The sequence below is a fragment of the Somniosus microcephalus genome, chromosome 8 (assembly GCF_052327205.1).
Source record: "Somniosus microcephalus isolate GS21.2 chromosome 8, FLI_Smic_1.0, whole genome shotgun sequence".
In the NCBI taxonomy this organism is placed as follows: domain Eukaryota; kingdom Metazoa; phylum Chordata; class Chondrichthyes; order Squaliformes; family Somniosidae; genus Somniosus; species Somniosus microcephalus.
In genome coordinates, this window is record NC_140994.1 from 96,394,267 (window position 1) to 96,414,009 (window position 19,743).

Consider the following 19,743-nt stretch of genomic DNA (forward strand, 5'->3'; position numbering starts at 1 on the left):
TTGAGCGTGACCCAGATAGTTTGTAGGTCAGCTTCCTTACTCACATTGTGAATTCTCAGACTACCCAGTTCCTGGCTGTTGGAGTCTGAATCCGAATTCTGTTCATCCGAACTCTTCTCAGCCACCTTGTGTACCTTGCTGCACTTTTCCTGCGGTGACTTTTTTTTGTTGCTGGTCTTCTTTCCTGACCGGCATATTTTAGCTATGTGACCAAGCTTGCCACATTTTCTACATTCCTGGTTTTTAACCCAGCATTGGTTCTGGTCGTGTGTTGTCTTCCCACAACGATAACATTTCGTTGTACCCAAAGTCATTTGATCCACGCTGAGTACCGCTGCCTTCAGCTGCATTTCCGCAGTGCCTCTCGCTGCGGCTTCGTGCGATGCTGCAATAAGGACAGCCTTATCAAGTGTAAGATCGTTCTCTTCGAGCAGTCGCTTTTGTGTTCCTTCCTTCGACAACCCGCACACGAACTTGTCTCAATGCCTCTGTCAGATTTTCCCCAAACTGACAGTATTTTGCTCGTCTACGCAGTTCAACCAAGTACTCCGCGTTGCTTTCCTCTTTCAGTTGCGTTCTCGCATAAAATTTGAATCGTTCCGCTAACATCAGCAGTGTGGGGTTCAAATGATCCTTCAGGACAGCAACAATATTAGCGAAAGTCTGATCCGCCGGTTTAGCTGGTGATAGAAGATGCTTCAATAGCCCGTATGTCTTCGCACCCATTGAGTTTAGTAAGGTTAGAGCTTTATCATCATTTGCTATTTTATTGGCCTTACAATATATCTCGATGCGTTCTACATACGTGGCCCAATCTTCCACATCGGAATCGAAATCGTTGATGTTACCACGCTTGGGCATCTTCACAATCTTTCTGAGAAACAACAACGAAATTTTTCTTTAACTTTTTTTTTCAAAAATGGCGGTTTCCCACGCTTACCTTCTTCCCCGCCTCCGAGAATGGCGGTTTCCCGCGCTTGTCGTCTTCCCCGCCTAAATGGCGGCTTCCCGCGTTTCTTCCTCTGGCGGGCGGGGTAAAGCTTTGCCCTCGGGCGACGACCGCTGGCTTTCGGGGTTCGCAGCCTGCGCGCCGGCTTCAGTTTATTCTGAAAGCGCGAGAACAGCTGATTGCGTTCCTTGTTCCCTTTCTCGACAGGGGCACCCGGGCGCTGGGGACAACCAGTTGGCGGCGGACAGTTCCAGCTCTTGGTCCTTTGCGGAAAGCTGCTGTAAGCCGCTGGGCAGAAATCTCGCTCGGTCCCGTTCCCCCCTCGCTCGGGCTCTGTCTCTCCCTCAGCGGTTTTCAATCTTGCCTCCCAGCCCTCTCGCAGTCCGGTCCTTTCCTCCCCCGGCTGCGGCTGAGTTCTCCGCGGTTTTATTTATTTATTTATTTATTATTATTTTTTTATTACCTCCCGCGCCTTACGATCCCGGTCGCAGCGCCTCGCGGCCTCGGTAGCTGCCCGGCCTTTTTCACCGGCCGCGGTCGAGCTGTCTCACGACGCTGTTGCGTCTCCCAGCCCGCTCATAGCCCGGTCTCTCACACCGGCTGCGTTCCCGCTTGTACCGCGGCTTCCGTGCTCTATGCTGCCCCAGTCTCGGCGCCTCTGGCCCCGACTTCTGTCCGGCTCCTTTCCCTCAGCCGTGGTCGAGTTCACCGCCCTTATATCCTCCGTTTCTTTTTATTTTCTCCCCTACTCACAGTTAACGTGGCCGACTTGCTTCTCGTGGCTGATCGGCTCACTCACCACCGTGATAGAAGGGACGATCACTGCCTGTTGCTGATGGAAGGCTTCGTGTCAGAATTCTTCCTTCTTGCTCTGCAGACTCGAGTCTTCTCTCGGCAGAATGACGAGGGCGGATGCCTCTTCTCGACGCTCGTTAACTGCTTCGGATATATCTCTGCCGCAGGGTAAGATCGACCTCGTCGCCACTGTAAAGTCTGTGTGTTATATTGTAAATTAATACACAGACCACAAGAGTAAACTTTAACAGGACTTTACTATTCGAAGGTCAGGGCGAATCTGCCCAATAACTCATTACACAGCACTTATATACCGGTGTGGTCACCACCGGTATTACAGTATACAGCAGCCTAGATAAAGTAGTGCAACACCTAAAATAGTTCTCTTAAAGGTGGAATGGTTACATACACTACATAGCCCACCGGGCCAAACTTCCTCTAAGATTCTCCCCTGCCCTAGCTTCAGTTTCTCTCCGATCTCCCCTCTTGACCTTTTCGCGCTCATCTTGTCCATGAGATCCACTTCCTGCTCCCTCGACCCTATTCCCACTAAACTGCTGACCACTCAACTTCCTTTTCTGGCTCCCATGTTAGCTGACATTATTAACGGTTCTCTCTCCTCAGGTACTGACCTTCTCTCCTTCAAATCTGCTGTCATCAACCCTCTCAAAAAACCAACCCTTGACCTCACTGTCCTTGCAAACTACCGCCCCATCTCCAACCTCCCCTTCCTCTCAAGTCCTTGAACGTGTAGTCGCCTCCCAAATCCGTGCACATCTTTCCCGGAACGCCATGTTTGAATCCCTCCAGTCCGGTTTCCGCCCCTGCCAAAGTACCGAAACAGCTCTCATCAATGTCACAAATGACATCCTTTGTGACTGTGACAAAGGTAAATTATCCCTCCTCGTCCTTCCCGACCTGTCTGCAGACTTTGACACGGTTGACCACGCCATCCACCTCCAACGCATCTCCACCATTGTCCAGCTGGGTGGGACTGCACTCGCCTGGTTCCATTCTTATGTATTTAATCGTAGCAAGAAAATCACCTGCAGTGGCTTCTCTTCTCACTTCTGCATCGTTACCTCTGGTGTCCCCGAAGGATCTATCCTTGGCCCCCTCCTATTTCTCTTTTACATGTTGCCCCTCGGTGACATCATCCAAAAACACGGTGTCCGTTTCCACATATACGCTGACGACACCCAGCTCTCCCTCACCACCACTTCTCTCGACCCCTCCACGGTCTCTAAATTGTCAGACTGCTTGTCCGACGTCCAGTACTGGATGAGCAGAAATTTCCTCCAATCAAATATTAAATATTGGGAAGACCGAAGCCATTATCTTCAGTCCCCGCCACAAACTCCGTTCCCTAGACACTGACTCCATCCCTCTCCCTAGCATCTGTCTGAGGCTGAACCAGACTGTTCACAATCTTGGTGTCATATTTGACCCTGAAATGAGCTTCCAACCACATATCTGCGGCATAACTAAGACTGCCTATTTCCAACTCCGTAACATCGCTCGTCTCTGCCCTTGCCTCATCCCATCTGCTGCTGAAACCCTCATCCATGCCTTTGTTACCTCTAGACTTGACTATTCCAACGCACTCCTGGCTGGCCTCCCACATTCCACCTACGTAAACTTGAGGTCATCTAACACTCAGCTGCCGTGTCCTAACTCGCACCAAGTCCCGTTCACCCATCACCCCTGTGCTCGCTGACCTCCATTGACTCCCAGTTAAGCAACGCCTCAATTTCAAAATTCTCATCCTTGTTTTCAAATCCCTCCATGGCCTCACCCCTCCCTATCTCTATAATCTCCTTCAGCCCACAAACCCCCTGAGATATCTGTGCTCCTCTAATTCTGCCCTCTTGAGCATCCCTGATTATAATCGCTTCACCATCAGCGGCCGTGCCTTCTGTTGCCTAGGCCCTAAGCTCTGGAAATCCCTCCCTAAACCTCTCCACCTCTCTTTCCTTCTTTAAGACGCTACTTAAAAGCTACTTCTTTGACACAGTTTTTGATCATCTGCCCTAATTGCTTCTTATGTGGCTCGGTGTCAAATGTTTCTCATAATACTCCTGTGAGGCGCCTTGGGACGTTTTACTACGTTAAAGGCGCTATATAAATACAAGTTGTTGTACAAATTCAACATCACCTCCTTATTTTATATTCAATGACCCAGAATTTCATTTACTTTTTTTAATAGCTTTTTCTATCTGAACTTCCACCTGTTAAAGATCTCAGTATCTGTAATATCAGTGAAATCAGGTAACTATTGAAAATAGGAACATGGGAGCAGGAGAAAGCCATTCGAGGCTGTTCTGCCATTCGATATCCTGGCTGATCTGTATCCTAATTCTATCTACCCGCCTTGGTTCTGTAACCCTTTATACTCTTGGCTAGCAAAAATCTATCAATCTCAAATTTTAAATTATTAATTGAGCTCTCATCTACTGCTTTATTTTTTAGGAGAGTGTTCCACAAATCTACCATCCTTTGTGTTTAGAAGTGTTTCCTAACTTTTCTCCTGAATGGCCTGGCTCTGATTTAAGGTTATGTCCCCTTGTCCTTGACTCCCCCACCAGTGGAAAAAGCTTCTCTATTTACCATATCAATTCTTTTCAAAACCCTAAAAACCTCAATTAAATCATCCCTTAACCTCTGTTCCAGGGAATACAAGCCTAGTTTATGTAATCGCTCCTCATAATTTAACCCTTGGAGCTCTGGTAAATCTGCGCTGCACTTCCAAGGCCAGTATATGCTTTCTAAGGTGCGGTGTCCAGCACTGTACACAGTGCTCCAGATGTGGCCTAACCAGGGCTTTGTCTAGCTGTAGCAAAACTCCCTCCCCTTTACATTCTAGCCCTCTAGTTATAAAGGATAACATTCCACTAGCTTTCTTAATTATTATTTGTACCTGACTGACTACTACATTTTAGTGATCTTTGTACATAGATCCCTAAATCTCTTCGGACCTCCACTGTTCCCAGCTTTTCACCAATTAAAACATACTCAGATTGAACCCTTTTTGCTCCAAAATAAATGACCTTGTGCTTGCCTGCATTGAAATTCCATTTGCCACAGTTTTGCCCACTCACTTAATCTGGAATGTCAGGTATATTATCCTCTTCCTTTACTGTGAAGACTGACGCAAAGTTATTATTCAACAAGTCTGCAATTTCCTTATTTTCATCAGCAACATTACCCACATCTGTTTTTAAAGGGCCCTTTTTGAAAAATCTTTTTGTGTTAATCTTGATATCCCTCGCAAGTTTCTTTGTATTTCCTTCTTGCAGCGCTCTCTCTTTTTCGTCATCCTTTGCTGTTCTTTATGGCCTAGAAATTGGGTTGGTAGCGCCGGCGCTGAGCGCCTAAAGAGACCTAGAATTGGGGCGATGCCCTATGTTGGGACGGACGCTATGAAGATAGCGACAACTCAGATATTGACTATACATTTAGCGCCTGCGCTAAGTGTTTGCGCGCGCCCGCGAGCGCAAGCAGTTCATGGCGTCATTTCAGTGTGCAACGCCTTCTAGGAGCGCCTGAGCGCATATTGGGTGGCGCCCGGAGCCTTAACGCCCAGCGCTATTAGTGACAGTTCGAGGGAGGGCTAACGGGCCCTTCTCGGAGTAGGGTGGCGCTATTTAAAGGGGACAGCTTTAGTGCAGAATCTTCTGCCACTTGGCCTGCTCATTGCGATCGTTGCTAGAGAGAGTTGGCGAGCTAATGTGGAGCGGAGTTCTGGGATTTGAGCTTCACAGTACTTGGGACCTTCAAACCTGTCCGAAGCACTTGCAGCACTACACCTAAAAGCCTTTTGACCAACTGGCATCGGAATGAGAGCTTGTTTGGAGGGCGACGGCCTCATCGCCCAACACTGTGAAGCAGAGACGGCGGGAGAGAGGGCCGGGATTGGCCAGAAGGAGGAGGGGCAATGGAGGTCGGCCAATCCGACGGGAAGCTGCGAGGGTCTTTAGGCAGCAGGTGACAAGCCTTGACATGTCGGAGGAGCAGTGTTTGGGAAGGCTCCGATTCTGGAGGGACATTGTTACTGATCTGTGCCACCTGCTTGGTCAGGATCTGCAGCCGCGTGAACGCTGCAGAACCTCTCTGTCCGTGATGGCTAAACTGACTGATGGCCTCCATTTTTATGCCAACGGATCCTTTCAGTCAGCCATTGGGGACATTGCGACTGTCGCTCAGGTTGCAGTCCACTGTTGCATCCGGCAAGTTACAGATGCCCTTTCTAGGCAAAGGCGTCAATTCATTACCTTCCCTCGGACCCTGCACAAGCAGGCGGAGGGCGCGCAGGGTGTCGCTTCTATTGCGGACTTCCCCATGGTGCAGGGGGCGAGTGACAGCACACACGTGGCTTTGAGGGCGCCATGCCATCATCCTTAGGACTTCCGCAACCGCAAGGGGTTCCACTCCCTCAACATGCAGCTGGTCTGTGACCACCGCCAAATCATCATGGCAGTCACCGTGCATTTCCCAGGGTGCAGCCATGATGCCTTTATCCTGTGGTTGACCTCAGTTTGTGACCTTTTTGAGGGGCTGCCTCGAAGACGAGGCTGGCTTACTGCGGACAAGGGCTATCCTCTCTGGCCATGGCTGATGACGGCCACACGGAGTGTTGACACCCCAGCAGAAGAGCTGATCAGCAGCGGCCATCAGGTGACCAGGCACAGTAAACAGCACACTATTGGTGTTGTCAAAAAGCGTTTCCAATGTCTGGAAGATTCGGGGGGATCCCTGCAGTACTCGCCGCAGCAAGTGGGACACATCGTCGTCGTCTGCTGCATGCTCCACAACTTGGCGATCGACGCACCCAGCCAATTCCAGCTGTCCCTCAACGACCAGCAGAGCAGGAGGAGGAGTATGAGGAGGAGGAGTATGATGGAAGGGCTGCTGAAAGTGGAAGGGCCATACGTCAGAGGCTCATCTGGACTCGTGTCGAGATCCCTGTGGCGGAATGATGAGAGTCTTAACTCATGCGCACTTTGGATGTTTGAGGGCCTCTGAATGCCAGCATCACTGAAACTAGTCACATGCACCATGCCACATTGAAACTTCTGTTTATTGGCACAAAAGTCTTTCATTACAGCTAAACAACGTAATGTCAACAGAAACCATAACTTTCAAAATAACTGTGAACTGTTTGGCCAAGCCGCAAAACTCAACAAACCTTCTGCAAATATAACAACAGGTGAGGGTGTCCTTGAATTTGGACAAACAAACGTCTCAGCACCTCCCTCTGCAACTGGCCCCTTGAGGGAGAACGACTTCTCTTTCGCGCCCGGCCCCTTCCCTCCCTGCTGCTCCTACGTAATTGGACCCCAGTGGCGGCTTCAAGGCTGGGGGACGCCTGCTGACTGTCTGGAAGCGCAGAAGCCCCTGAGGGACGGCCTGGCTGACCTCTGGGCTTGGAGGGTGCGGACGCAGGATGCTTGATGTGACCATGGCTGGAAGCAGTGTGGCCTGCAGGTGGTGGCAGCTGCAATGCAGGTGTCCTAGCACTGGCATGTGCAATGGTCTCCTGCCGAGAGAGGACACCTGCACCATGGTCGGACGACACACTGGCTATCTGAGGGGAGAGGCTCGGCTCATCCGCCACAATCGCATGCTCCACTGATTCCTGGCCTTGTATGGGACTGGAAGGGCCCGGGGTGATCCTAACTGATGCAGAGAGGGTGGCTACAGCGAGAGATCGCGTTGCGTCAATCTGGCTGTGGAGGAGGCCAGCAAGTGACTGCGTGGCAACAGTGAGGACCTGTGTGCCAGGTGTTGTATCCGTGTATTAATGGAGACACGGAATGCAGGAGTTGGTTTAACAGGTGTTTACTGAACAAAGTCTGGAGGTGAACTAAAAGATACAAGACACTATACAGGCTTATATACCCGAGTGGTCACTACCGGTACTACAGTACACAGGGGCTCTTAAAGGTACATACACTACAATTCCTCCCCTTTTAGATAATTAGTACATAACATTTTAAGTAATCATTAATTAACATGTTTACAAGAACAATAATCTACACATTTGCTGCAGTTAATCAATTATAAGTCAGTCTCTCTGGAGGCTTCTTGACTCGGTCCGGATAACACCTCGGTGGTGTAGTAGTTTTCGGTGGTGTAGTAGGTTCTTTTGGCAAGGTCGATTCGGCTTGAATGCCAGTGTCGGGTTCATCTGGTTCCAGTATCACCGGATCGGAGGTAGATACTATGGGTATCTCTGCTTCATCATTAGGCGTATAGAGTTGTGGTGTAGGTTGTCCCTTTTCGGATGACTCTATGATCTGGTCAGCATGGCGCCTTATTATGCTTTCTCCAATGTCCACGGTATACATCAGCGGTCCTAGTCATGTGCAAATAGTTCCAGGCTGCCATTTCTCGGTACGGTAGTCCCGGGCCAAAACTTGTTGACCTATCTGGAAGGTTCTAGTTGGCCTTTCATTCATGCCTTGAAATTGCCAGTCCTCTACGTCCCTTCTGATGTTTGGCTTGATCAAATCCAGCCGGCATCTTAGTCTTCTATTGAAAAACATCATGGCGGGAGTTTGGTTTGTAACCACATGTGTTGCATTCCTGTACGCAAACAAGAAGTTATCTACCTTATGTTGTAGATTTATGTCTTCATTACCCATGGCCTTTATGGCCTTCTTGACGGTCTGGACAAACCTTTCAGCTAATCCATTGGTGGCGGGATGGTATGGGGCGGACGTGTAGTGCTTAACCCCATTGTTTTTTTTAAGAACTTCCTGAATTCTTCGGACACAAATTGTGGTCCATTATCAGAACAGATCTGTTCAGGCAGCCCATTCCTGGCAAATATGGTCCTTAATAATGTGATGGTTTTTTCCGTGGTGGTGGAGGACATCTTTATTACCTCCGGCCACTTGGAGTGTGCATCAACCGCGATTAAGAACATTGAGTCCATAAATGGACCAGCAAAGTTGATGCGCTATCAATTACTCATAAAAGACTGAGAGTTAAGAGAGTAATGTGGAAAACCACTTTTATCGTTCACTATCGTTACACTATAGTTATCACTGTTATATCGTTACTCTATGGTTATCACTGTTCACACTGTTGTACCACTATACGAGGTCGCCTCTTGTCACGCTGCTATACCTGGGCTGACCACTGCTGACTCCGCCCATGACTCCACCTACCTGCCCAGGTGTAAAGGTAGTCGACTGGCTGGCATTCCTCCTTGTTGTATCCGATCACCCACGAGGGTGGGCTCTGTTATTTAGCCAATAAAAACCTATAGTTACTTTCTTAACTCGTCGCTTTTCATTGGATGAATTGATAGGTATATCAAGTAACTAAAGGCTTTTATTAACAAAAGAATGAAGGTCTGCCTCGAGTGGTCGACCGGTCCAGAAATACAAAGGGCTGGGGAGCAGTCACCTTTATACTAGGACTTGTGGGAGGAGTCAGCCGAGGCATGTCCAGGCATGTACACAGTGGAATACAAACAGTGGTTTACCACAAAAGTCGATATGTACCCTTTGCCATGGAGATGAGAGCCACTCCCATGGATGTAGAGGGGCTTGTGGTGGGGCGTTTTGGACCTTCTGGCATCCTAGACAGCTCTTGGTCATTTCTTTGATGTCTCCATCGATACCTGGCCACCACACAAACGCTCTGGCTAGGTTCTTCATTTTCACTCCACCCAGATGCCCCTCGTGAAGCTCCTTTAGCACTTTATCCTGGAGTTTGGGTGGAATCACCACTCTGGATCCACACATCAAGGTTCCTCGGCACACTGACAGCTGTTCTCTTCTTTGCGAGAATGCTGGCAACAGTGGTTCGCCATGTGCTGGCCATCCCTTCACCGTTAAATCGTAGACTCGTGAGAGAGTCGGGTCATTTCTCGTTTCCTTTTCAATGGTAGAATTTGTTACTGGTAGACATTCCACTATGGTTGAGTGGAACATCTCCACTGGGTCCACTGTCGGTACCTCTTCTACCGTTGGCAACGGTAGGCGCGATAAACCGTCAGCATTCCCATGCTGTTTTGATCCTTTGTATTCTATGTCATATTGGTGTGCCCCTAGGAAAAGGGACCACCTCTGTAGCCTTTGCGCTGTCATAATGGGAACGCCCTTTTTAGGGTTGAATATGGAGACGAGGGGTTGATGGCCAGTCAACAAGGTAAATTTTTGTCCGTGTAGGTAATGGTTGAATTTCTTCACTCCCCACACCAGGCTGAGTGCTTCCCTGTCGATCTGGGCGTAGTTACGCTCAGCTGAGTTCAATGAGCGTGACGCAAAAGCTATCGGCCGCTCCGAGCCATCAGGGAATCTATGCGATAATACGGCTCCTACGCCGTAAGGGGATGCATCGCACGCCAGTCTGATTGGCAGTGATGGGTTGTAATGAGCCAACACTTCCTTGGATGTGATCAAGCCTTTGCATTTATGGAAGGCACGTCTTCGCTCCATTTCCAAATTACTCCTGTTTGTAGCAGTGCGTTAAGAGGGTGCAGAACAGTTGACAAGTTCGGTAAAAATTTATGATAATTTATCAATCCCAGGAACGACCTTAATTGTGAGACATTTTCAGGTGCTGGGGCTTTTATGACTGCTTCAATTTTTTCAGGTGACTTATGCAACCCTTCTTCGTTAATTATATGGCCACAATATGATATTTGTTTCTGGAAAAATTCGCACTTGGGGCGATTTGCTCGTAGGCCCCGTTCTCTCAGTCTAGTGAGCACCTGCTCCAAATTGGCAAGGTGCTCGTTGTCATTTTCTCCTGTTACAAGGATGTCGTCTAGGTAGCATTGAGTCCCCGGAATCCCTTGGAGGACTTGCTCCATAGCTCTTTGCCAGATAGCTGGAGCTGATGCTACTCCGAAAACCAGTCGATTGTACTGGTACAGGCCTTTGTGTGTTTATCGTGAGATACTTTTTAGAGGCCTCCTCAACCTCCATCTGTAGATATGCCTGTGCCAAGTCAATTTTGGTGAAACGTTTCCCTCCGGATGGTGATGCGAAAATATCTTCTATCCTCGGAAGAGGATACTGTACCGTGTGAAGGACCGGGTTTACAGTCACCTTGAAGTCCCCACAGATGCGAATTTTTCTCTGTTCTTCAGATTTATCATTATTCAACGTTTTCTTCATGACCGGGACGATGGGTGTTGCCCATTCGCTCCAATCTACCTTGGATAACACGCCTGCCTTTTCCAAATTCTCCAGCTCTGCCTCGACTGCTGGACGAATTGCGTATGGCACCGGCCTTGCCTTAAAAAAAAAAAAAAAAAAACAACTTGGGAATTGCCACATCTTCCACTTTTATTGAGGCGGTGACGCCTTTCAAGGTTCCTAGTTCCTGTTGAAACACTTCTTTGGTGTTGGCCAAGATGTCTTTTAATCGTTCAGGTATGATGTCGTCATTTTTTTTCTTACTGGTCACCGTCAGTGCCTGAATGGAGTGCCAGTCTAAACTTATCTTCCTGATCCATTCACGTCCCAACAGCGGTGGACCACCATCTTGCAGAACGTATAAATACAACTTCTGTATTTCCTTGCCGTTGTATACAACAGGCACCCTTATTTTCCCTCTGGGGTATACTTTCTGCCCCGTATATGTCTTCAAGATAATGGATGTGTCTTTCAAAGGTATATGCGGAAATAGCCGCTCGTAATCCCGTCGACTTATGACGGTCAGAGCTGATCCTGTATCTAGCTCCATTTTAACTGGGGACCCCGCTATCGTGAGGGTAACCCAAATGGTCTGGTAATCTTCTTTGGCAATTACATTATGTAATTTGAGACAGCTTAGTCTCTTGTTTCCGGAGTCGCTATCGCTCTTCTGGTCTTCGGAGCTACTGTCCGTCATCATTTGTACTTTTCCTTATTGATTTTTTTTCTGTCAGTGGATTTTTTGTTTTCAGATCAGCATACACGTGCAATGTGTCCCATCTTTCCGCATTGCCTGCATGCTTTGTCCTTGAACCAGCAGTCCCTCTGGTCATGGGTGGATCTGCCGCAGCGATAACATCTCTCTCAACCCCGTGTCATTTCATGGGTGCCGAAGTCCTGTGGCTTTTGCTGTATCTCTGCAGCTCCTCTTGCGGCTGCTTCGTATGATACAGCCATACTGAAAGCCTTGTCCAGTGTCAAATCTTTCTCAGGAAGTAGCCTTTTCTGTGTTCCTTCACTTAGGAGACTGCAGACGAATTTGTCTCGTAGAGAATCTGCCAGTCCTGCCCCGAATTGGCAGTGCTTTGACAGCTTTCTTAATTCGGTGAGGTAATCAGCGCTACTTTCATTCTTGTGCTGATTCCTCCTGAAGAATTTGAATCGTTCCGCTATCAGCAGCGGTGTTGGGTTTAAGTGCTCCTGTAGGGTATCAACAATCTTCTTAAAATTCTTGTCCATCGGTTTGGCTGGAGTGATTAAGTTTCGTAACAGCCCGTATGTCCTTGCGCCCATTAGATTTAGAAGTACCGATGCCTTTTTATCATCCTCTACTTCATTCGCTGTGCAATATACCTCCACTCTTTCCACATATGTGGTCCAATCCTCTGTATTACTATTGAAAGCAGTAATATTGCCAGTCTTAGGCATCCTGAAAATCAAAAATGGCGCTTCCCGCCGCTGCCGCTGCTGACAACGCTGTTCTCCGCGGTTTTTATTTACACAGATATTTTTAATAGTTGGAGACTCGTTCCCGCCGGACTCTCTGGGATTTTTCCCTCCCTCTGCTTGGTCCGAACGCTGACCTGCTTTGCAGCGCCGGCCGTCTCCCGAGTGCTCCACCCTCCATCTCTGTTTGCCTCTGCCTTCCGACTCGCTGCTCGGCCCCGCTGCAGAGCCACCCGATCGAGCCACAGCCCGCCGCCCAGGAAGGATTAGTGCAGTACCTGCCACCAGCCTGGCTAGCTGGTGAAACCACAGTTTTTTGTTTTTTTTTCTTCGACCTTCGTCTGAGGAATCGATCTCCTTGAAGTGCTGCCGAATTGCAGGTAAGTCCGTTTCCAATTCGTCGCCACTGTTGTATCCGTGTATTAATGGAGACACGGAATGCAGTAGTTGGTTTAACAGGTGTTTATTGAACAAAGTCTGGAGGTGAACTAAAAGATACAAGACACTATACAGGCTTATATACCCAAGTGGTCACTACCGGTACTACAGTACACAGGGGCTCTTAAAGGTACATACACTACACCAGGTGCCAGTGCTTCGGAGAAGGCCTGGACAGTTCTTCCCATTGCTTCGGACAAGGCAGGTGCCGACCGCTCCACTGCCTCGGACAAGCCCTGCACAGACCTTTCCAGGGATTGTCCGAAGCCCTGAACAGTCCTTTCCATAGCCGACTCAAAGCCGTGGACAGTCCTCTCCATTGTTGGGCCGAAGCCCTGGATAGTCCTGTCCATTGTTGCCCCGAAGCCCTGGATAGACCTGTCCATTGTTGCCCCGAACACCTGGAGAGTCTTCTCCATTGTTGCCCCAAAGCCCTGGAGAGTCCTCTCCATTGTTGCCCTGAAGTCCAACATACTCTTAGCCAATGAATCTATTGACTCAGGCATCTTCTCGACTGCAGCCATCAGCTCCGTGTGTCTGACCCGGGCCTGTTTGCTCATCTCAGCCAGGCGACGCACCTCATCTGCACTCTGTGCAGCAGTCATCACGACCTGCCTTGCCCTCCGGGGAGACGGTGGCCGAACTTGCCTATCCCCTGTGCGTTGCTGCATGCCGCTTGGTCCGGCAACTGGTTCATCCTCAGAGCCCCCCCCCCCCCCCCCTCCCCTCCAGGGGACTACTATCCCCAGTCTGTAGATGTGTCAGCTCCCCGGATTCTGCAACGGCTGGTCCGGATTCCTCCTGGTCCTCGCCTCCGGTGGCACTGGCAGCTTCAGCGCGTTGAGCCCGAGTTGGTGCTGCTTCATCTGAAAGTGGGAGGTGGAAGAGTGCCTTTAGCAAAAGGACAGCTTTGCTGAAAGGCATGCCAGATTGCGGCAAGGCTCTAACATAGCTGCACACTGAGGATGCATGCTGGCGGGGGGACCAAGTGGAAGGCAACAGGTGAAAAAGGTGAGAGTCTTACCCTCGCTGTCGGTAATGGGGTCGGCAGATGCAGCGGTCACAGGACCAGACAGACGTCCTCCAAGTATCTGGTGCACTCCCTCCTCCAGATCCGTGAGAGTGACCACTTGTGGAGGTCCGCCACCGGTTCGACGCTGATCCTTTCGGATCATTGCCAGCTTGGACTGCAGGGGAAAGAAGGGGAAGTTCTGCAACATGATGCCTTGAGAGACCATCGCATGCCCCCCATGGTGCAAGAGCCCTTACATGAGGCCTTGAGACATCTGTCCATGTGTGTGCCCAGAAAGGGCCATGGGTGCATGCTGACAGATGGCCATTGGGGCATCATTGCAGCAGGGTGCCCGAAGTCAGCTGCAGATGGAGGGAATCAGAAGATTGCTAAACCATCACTCACCCTAACGATCCGTGTGAGGTCGTTGAATTTCTTCCTGCACTGAACAGGGGTCCTGGTCGCCATGCTGCTGGAGTTGACCCTCACAGCAACCTCCCTCCAAGATCGTCGGTAAGCCTTCTGATTCGGCCTCTTGCCATTATCCGGATACAGGACCTCTCGACGGCGTTCAACTGCAGCCACCAAGTGGTCCAGAGCCTCAGTGCTGAAGCGCTCTGCTCTCTGTCTAACCTTCTCCATGCTGAACAAGTTTGTAACGCCAGACAAGGGCGAGCGCCGAATCTGAGGCCTACAGGGCGTTGGGTGTTGAAGCTCAGGCTGACTGACCCACCCCTTTAAGAGCCGGCCGGCGCCTGGAGGTCTCGTGGTTTCCCGTAATTGAGATCACCTGCGCTGCGCCCGTCCGCGTCGATATTGAGTAGCGCCTGAACTTTTGCGCCTTAAGAGCACCGTGCAACGGCTGAATTAGCGCCTCAATCCCCTTTGGGGGCGATGCAACCCAATATCTTGCCAGGCAGCGATAACTTTCGCCTGGCTATAAACTTAGCGCTCCACCAGTTCTAACGCCTCAAGCGAGGCTATACCCAATTTCTAGGCCAATATCTCTCTCAGTCCCCTGGATCGATATTATTCTTTGCACTTTTGTGTGTCCCTTCCTTTAGTTTTGTCTCATCTCACCTCTTTTGTTGACCACAGCTGTTTTATTTGGTAAAGTAGAGCTCTTGTCCCTTAAGGGTATATATTGGTCCTGGATTGAGCTCAATTCTTTTTTGAACACCTCCCACTGTTCATCTGTAGTTTTACCCGAAAACAGTTTTAACCAGTTTGCTGTGGTCAGTCTCTGTTTCATCCCGTTAAAGTTGGCCTTGCCAAAATATAGATTCATTAGACCAGTTAGTCTAAGGTCAGTTAAACCGAGTAATTATAGACTAGTTAGTCCAAGGTCACTTATGGGCAAACTTATAATGCATAATTGGAGCTAAAATGAGTGAGCATTTAGCAATGTACAGGTTTTCTGTATTCACTACACACCTTCCTATACAGTCCCTTCTACCCACTGTTCAATAATTCAAATTGATTTTACTCACTTTATATTTTTCTAGAGGAAAGGACATTAAAGGCAGGAGACCTGTGGAGCAGAAGTGGAGCAGTGATCATGGTGGTGAGGAGACCAGGATGATTCTTGTGTCGAGAGGTACTAGGATAAGAGTTTGTTTTGGAGTAAAGTTAGTGCTGTCTAATTCTGAAATGTGATCGCTTCTTTCTTCAAGCAGAGACGTTTCTGTGAGAAACCTCCCGCCTCTGATAACGCTCCTGTGAAGTGCAATGGGACATTTTTCCATGTTAAAGGCGCTATATAAATGGAAGTTGTTATTGTTGTAGGGCTGGAGGAGGTTAGAGATGGGGAGGGGCGAGGCCATGGAGGAATTTAAACACAAGGCTGAGAATTTTAAAATCGAGGTGTTGCCGGACTGGGAGCCAATGTAGGTCAGCCAGCAGAGGGGTGATTGGTGCGGGTATAGGATACAGGCAGCAGAGGGGTGATTGGTGCGGGTATAGGTTACAGGCAGCAGAGGGGTGATTGGTGTGGGTATAGGATACAGGCAGCAGAGGGGTGATTGGTGCGGGTATAGGATACAGGCAGCAGAGGGGTGATTGGTGCGGGTATAGGATACAGGCAGCAGAGGGGTGATTGGTGCGGGTATAGGATACAGGCAGCAGAGGGGTGATTGGTGCGGGTATAGGATACAGGCAGCAGAGGAGTGATTGGTGCGGGTATAGGATACAGGCAGCAGAGGGGTGATTGGTGCGGGTATAGGATACAGGCAGCAGAGGGGTGATTGGTGCGGGTATAGGATACAGGCAGCAGAGGGGTGATTGGTGCGGGTATAGGATACAGGCAGCAGAGGGGTGATTGGTGCGGGTATAGGATACAGGCAGCAGAGGGGTGATTGGTGCGGGTATAGGATACAGGCAGCAGAGGGGTGATTGGTGCGGGTATAGGTTACAGGCAGCAGAGGGGTGATTGGTGCGGGTATAGGATACAGGCAGCAGAGGGGTGATTGGTGCGGGTATAGGATACAGGCAGCAGAGGGGTGATTGGTGCGGGTATAGGATACAGGCAGCAGAGGGGTGATTGGTGCGGGTATAGGATACAGGCAGCAGAGGGGTGATTGGTGCGGGTATAGGATACAGGCAGCAGAGGGGTGATTGGTGCGGGTATAGGATACAGGCAGCAGAGGGGTGATTGGTGCGGGTATAGGATACAGGCAGCAGAGGGGTGATTGGTGCGGGTATAGGATACAGGCAGCAGAGGGGTGATTGGTGCGGGTATAGGATACAGGCAGCAGAGGGGTGATTGGTGCGGGTATAGGATACAGGCAGCAGAGGGGTGATTGGTGCGGGTATAGGATACAGGCAGCAGAGGGGTGATTGGTGCGGGTATAGGATACAGGCAGCAGAGGGGTGATTGGTGCGGGTATAGGATACAGGCAGCAGAGGGGTGATTGGTGCGGGTATAGGATACAGGCAGCAGAGGGGTGATTGGTGCGGGTATAGGATACAGGCAGCAGAGGGGTGATTGGTGCGGGTATAGGTTATAGGCAGCAGAGGGGTGATTATGCGGGTATAGGATACAGGCAGCAGCGGGGTGATTGGTGCGGGTATAGGTTACAGGCAGCAGAGGGGTGATTATGCGGGTATAGGATACAGGCAGCAGAGTTTTGGATGAGCTCAAGTTCACGGATGCTGCAACGTGGGAGGCCGGCCAGGAGAACCTTTTAATAATTAAGTCTGGAGGTGATAAAGGCATGGGTGAGGGTTTCAGCAGCAGATGGGCTGAGGCAGGGACGGAGTCGGGCGATGTTACGGTGGTGGAAGTAGGCAGTCTTAGTGATGGAGAGGATATGTGGTCAGAAGCTGAGCTCCAGGTCAAATAGGACACAAAGGTTTGGAACAATCTGGTTCAGCCTCAGACCGTTGCCAGGGAGAGAGATGGAGTCGGCGGCTCGGGAATGGAGTTTGTGGCGGGGACTGAAGACAATGGGGGCAAAATTGGACAAGGCCTGAAAAGGGGCAAAGGGATCGCAATGCGCGATTAACTCGTGCCCGTTGCTTCCGATAAAGACAGCACAGAAAGATCGTGCTGCCTGCTCATTATAATGATTGCAGCGTGCAGCCCAGCGCTAAACATGCTTTTGAGTGGCTGAACGCTGAGGCGCCGCCCTGGGAGAGTTGCAGTGGGTCCGTGGAGCAAGAACTTGCTCTCGCAGGATGGCAGCATTTGTCCTCCCACTCCTGGCACTCCACCAGTGCCCAGACTGCTGCCGCCCATGCCAAGGTAGTACAGTCCGTAGCCAGGCCTTCTAGGCCCAGAGCTGTTGAGGTAATTTGCAATGTCCCTCCACTGAAAGTCAGCAGCCTTCCACCAGCTATGCTGCAGTCACTGGGGTAGCACTGCGCAGGAGCACTAGGACAGGCAAAGGCACACAAAAGACAGGCACTAAGGGAATGCACGAGGGTGATTATGGAATGGTTTGATTTATAAATTTGGTTTGGAATGTTTATATTGTATTGGCTATTATTTTTGCATTGTGGCCAAGTGATGGTCAGTAACAAAGGGAAGGCAAGTTGTGGGACTGTTGGTAATATGGAATTGGGGTTGAGTTTACTGGTATCGCAGCCAGATGGACAGCCTGGCTGGAGAGGGGCTGTCTGGGTTACTTCCACTTCCCCCTCCTCCGCTCACTGTATCGCTGGTGGCAAGGGCTGTGCCCTCATGATGGCGAGGTTGTGCAGCATGCAGCAGACCAGCACGAATCTTGACAGTCGCTCTGCCGAGTACTGCAGGGCTCCTCTAGAGCAGTCCAGGCAGCGGAAGCAATGCTTCAGCACGCCAATGGTATGCTCAATTATATTGTGTGTGGCACCATGGCTTTCGTTGTATGGGGAGTTATGAGTCATGTTGTTAACGGATAGCCCTTGTCGCCCAGTTGCCACCCTCTGGTTTGTTGTGGTGGCTCAAATGCAGATGGGACAGCGGACTGCCGCAGAATGAAGGCATCATGACTGCTGCCAGGATACCGAGCATTGGCCTGCAGGATGCCTATGGTCTCACACCAGCTGGACATTGAGGAAGTGGAAACTCTTTCGGTTGTGTTATATCCCAGAGTTCACATGCAGCACCCGCAAAGTGACGTGCATGCAGTCAATCACACCCTGCACCATGGGGAAGCCTGCAATCCGCACGAAGTTGCGTGCTCGCTCCGTCTGCTGCTCTCTGGCCAGAGAGAAGGAAATGTATTCAACTTTCTTGGAATACAGAGCCTCAGTTACCTCTGTTATGCAACAGTGGATGGCAAACTGGGAGATGTTGCAAATATCTCCAGCTCCAGCCTGGAAGGAGCCCGATGCATAAAAGTTGATGGCCACCATGACCTTCACAGCCACTGGCAATGCGGTCCTCTCCCTGCTCTGAGGGTTGCAGTTATGGCCACAGCTGGTGGCAGGTTTCAGTGAGGGCGTCCTTGGAGAAGCACAGACGTCTCGGTGTTCCTCGCTAAGTTCAGGTAGGAGAATTGCTCCCTGAACACCCTGGGCAGCCTCCAGCCTTCTCCCCCCTCCTCCTCACTCTTTCAGCAGCTTGTCCTGCCCTGTGTCGCCTCTGCTCATTCTCCCTGTCATGCTGTAGGCCAAGTGGAATGCCTACTACTGCACCCATATCTTGAAGGAAGAGGACTGTGCAGAATCTTTGAAATCCTCCAGCACCTGCCACACTACTTCAGCAACTTTAAATAACTGTACAAACCACCAAACACTTCTACAAACTCAGCAACAGCCAGTAGAAATCCATCAGCAACTAACCTGTAAGCAGGTGATGATCCTTTTAAATAGCGCTGGTTGGGGGGAGGGGTGTCCTTCCTGCTGCTGAACGTGTGTTCAGCTGTGCGTGTTTGAGAGGGCAGTAGCTGGACCGTTGAGCTCCAAAATGGCAGCGCTGGCGCCAATTCAGCATTACACGCTGATTGACGTCGCGATCTGCCTACTTTGCATACTTCCAGCGCACGTCCCCTGCACCTGCACTGACGCCTTACCCAAGATGGCGTCCATTTTGGAACCGAAACGGCACATGTAGTGCCGAATTTTGCGACCAATGGCTTCGGTCTTCCCAATATTTAGTTGGAGGAAATTTCTACTCATCCAGTACTGGATGTCGGACAAGCAGTCGAGAGAGGTGGTGGTGAGGTAGAGCTGGGTGTCGTCAGCGTACATGTGGAAACTGACGATATGTTTTTGGATGATGTCACTGATGGTCAGCATGTAGATGAGAAATAGTAGGGGGCCAAGGATAGATCCTTGGGGGACTCCAGACGTAACGATGCGGAAGTGGGAAGAGAAGCCGTTGCAGGAGATTCTCTCACCACAACTGGATAGATAAGAATGGAGCCAGGCGAGTACAGTCTCACCCAGCTGGAAAACAGAGGTGTTGGTCAACTGTGTCAAAGGCCGCAGACAGCTCGAGAAGGACGAGGAGGGATAGTTTACCT

At 50.1% G+C, this 19,743-nt stretch overlaps 1 pseudogene across 1 annotated transcript in view; it reads left to right on the forward strand.

Moving 5' to 3' along the window:
- Positions 1-19,743, forward strand: part of LOC147113710 (peroxiredoxin-like 2A) — a 64,703-nt pseudogene that overhangs the window by 40,133 nt on the left and 4,827 nt on the right. Inside the window, exon 3 of the transcript XR_015079261.1 lies at positions 15,301-15,392. The product of XR_015079261.1 is annotated as a peroxiredoxin-like 2A (transcript). The remainder of the gene's footprint in view (positions 1-15,300; positions 15,393-19,743) is intronic.